Consider the following 3,050-nt stretch of genomic DNA (forward strand, 5'->3'; position numbering starts at 1 on the left):
GTTCTGTGACTCGCCCAATATAACTCCAGAAGGGAAGTTCTATATACCGCTATGGACTATTTTAACTCAATGTTCTGTTTTCCTGCTGCATGCCGGTAATAGACAATAGCGGAGGGAATGGACAATACCGGAGGGAGTGGACAATACCAGAGGGAATAGGCAATATCGGAGGGAATAGGCAATATCGGAGGGAATAGGCAATACCGGAGGGAATGGACAATACCGGAGGGAATGGACAATACCGGAGGGAATGGACAATACCTGAGGGAATGGACAATGCCGGAGGGAACGGACAATGCCGGAGGGAACAGGCAATACCGGAGGGAACGGACAATGCCGGAGGGAACGGACAATGCCGGAGGGAACGGGCAATGCCGGAGGGAACGGACAATGCCGGAGGGAACGGACAATACCGGAGGGAATAGGCAATATCGGGGAGGGAACGCGCAATATGTTATATCGAAGAAAAAGAAGCCACAGACTGTATTCTGCTACCAGGATCATCATCGGTTAGAGAGGCTGGCTGTATACAATAGTGAGGCATTGAGGTTCTGTACGGATGACCCAAGTTTCCCCCAGGTTTTCTAGAGATGCCAACAACCAGGATGTCGTAATTCTCCTTGTGGAATGTGCCATCAGACCTTCTGGAGGGGACCGGCCCTTTGCCCTTAACGCCATAGAAATGATCTTCATGGTCCGCGAAGCAATGGCTCTACTAGAGGCCAAATTCGTATATTCTAACCTGAGGGGATCACCAATGATCTGTAGATCTTCTGATTGAAGTCACCTTCACTATAGGCTTGTACAGTCCTGCTGGAGTGCAGCTGGCTGACTTGTTCCTCCTCCGTATTTAGGACATTTTGGGAGTACCATATCCTGATTCAAATTGGAGTTCAGAGTGAAGCCCAGCACTGGGATTAGTACAACTCTGTCAGGAAACAAGGATATGAATGGTTCTCGGGGTGCCCTAGGCCGCTATTTCAGACACTCTCCTTGATGTGATTGCCACCAGAAATGTTGTCTTTAAGGAAAACCACCAGAAGGGCAAATGAACACAAAAATCACCTGTGGCCAGAACGTCTGGAACTGGGCAAATCCCATTTAGGGAATAATGGTTTTCTGGGTGGTCCCAGGCGAAGAACTGCTTTAAAGGATCGGGCAATCGCTTTTTGAGGAGCCCACTGTGTGTTCGTGAACGCCGATATTGGCGAGGCCTGGACGAGCTTAAGGAGCTTTGGCTCAAACCCATATCGAGGTCCCTTTTCATGAAGTCCACTGTGATGGTTCCAGGGACAGGAAGGTGAGAATTTTGATAATAGGGCACGTCCTTGGCTTTCAGGACTTCAAGAAGGTTTTGAGATCTTTGCAGAACTTCCAGGAAATTCATCTTCACTGTTCAATATCCAAACCATGATCTTCCAAGATTCCAAGTAATCGCAGCTGAGATCCATGGCTTCTCCAGCAATAGCCTGCTCAGAGACTTGAAGATCAGAGGTGTCAACTGGAAGGCGTATGCTTTCCGACTCTTCCATGCTGCTGTTATTTCATCTATCCTCATCTCTTGGGGACATGGACACCTGGAGTAGAATTTGGGAAGCTGGTGCTTGGCTGGTGAAGCAAACAGATCTTCTACGTCTGCTGAAATGAGTCTGGCTGGATGTTTTGGGAACCCGAAACCGACGTTGCCATTATTATTATTATACAGGATTTATATGGAGCCAACAGTGTGCACAGCGCTTTACAATATAAGGAAGACATTACAATACAATTCAAGACAAGATCGAAAGGATCTGAAAAGGAGGGGCCAGTGATACATGAGGAGGGAGCTGTGTGGGGGATGAATTGTTTGAGAACGTGACGGTTCAGTGGTTAGGTTGTGGTGGGATCGGCTTCCCTGAAGAGATGAGTCTTAAGGGATCACCTAAAGGCAGTCAGAGTGGGACATAGACAGAGAGGTTGGGTTAGAGAGTTCCAGAGGATGGGAGAGGCTCTAGTGAAGTCTTGGAGGCGAGCATGGGAGGAGTTGAAGAGGGAGCTGCAAAGCAGAAGGTCATTAGAAGAGCGGAGGGGACGGTTAGAGTGATACGTTGAGACAAGTTTGGAGATATAGACGGGGGCGGAGTTGGGGATGGCTTTGTAAGCGATTGTTAATATTTTGAATTTTATCCTTTGGGCTATTGGAAGCCAGTGCAGGGATTGGCAGAGGGGGGCGGGGGATGGAAGCCAGTGCAGGGATTGACAGAGAGGGGCGGGGGATGGAAGCCAGTGCAGGGATTGACAGAGAGGGGCGGGGGATGGAAGCCAGTGCAGGGATTGACAGAGAGGGGCGGGGGATGGAAGCCAGTGCAGGGATTGACAGAGAGGGGCGGGGGATGGAAGCCAGTGCAGGGATTGACAGAGAGGGGCGGGGGATGGAAGCCAGTGCAGGGATTGACAGAGAGGGGCGGGGGATGGAAGCCAGTGCAGGGATTGACAGAGAGGGGCGGGGGATGGAAGCCAGTGCAGGGATTGACAGAGAGGGGCGGGGGATGGAAGCCAGTGCAGGGATTGACAGAGAGGGGCGGGGGATGGAAGCCAGTGCAGGGATTGACAGAGAGGGGCGGGGGATGGAAGCCAGTGCAGGGATTGACAGAGAGGGGCGGGGGATGGAAGCCAGTGCAGGGATTGACAGAGAGGGGCGGGGGATGGAAGCCAGTGCAGGGATTGACAGAGAGGGGCGGGGGATGGAAGCCAGTGCAGGGATTGACAGAGAGGGGCGGGGGATGGAAGCCAGTGCAGGGATTGACAGAGAGGGGCGGGGGATGGAAGCCAGTGCAGGGATTGACAGAGGGGGGCGGGAGATGGAAGCCAGTGGTGGGATTGGCAGAGGGGGTGGGGGATGGAAGCCAGTGGTGGGATTGGAAGAGGGGGGTGAGGGATGGAAGCCACTGGTGGGATTGGTAGAGGGATTGGCAGAGGGGGTGGGAGATGGAAGCCATTGCAGGGATCGACAGAGGGGGGTGGGGGATGGAAGCCACTGGTGGGATTGGTAGAGGGATTGGCAGAGGGGG

This window comes from Nanorana parkeri, unplaced genomic scaffold, assembly GCF_000935625.1.
Source record: "Nanorana parkeri isolate BGI_ZX_2015 unplaced genomic scaffold, ASM93562v1 scaffold2839, whole genome shotgun sequence".
Classification (NCBI taxonomy): Eukaryota; Metazoa; Chordata; class Amphibia; order Anura; family Dicroglossidae; genus Nanorana; species Nanorana parkeri.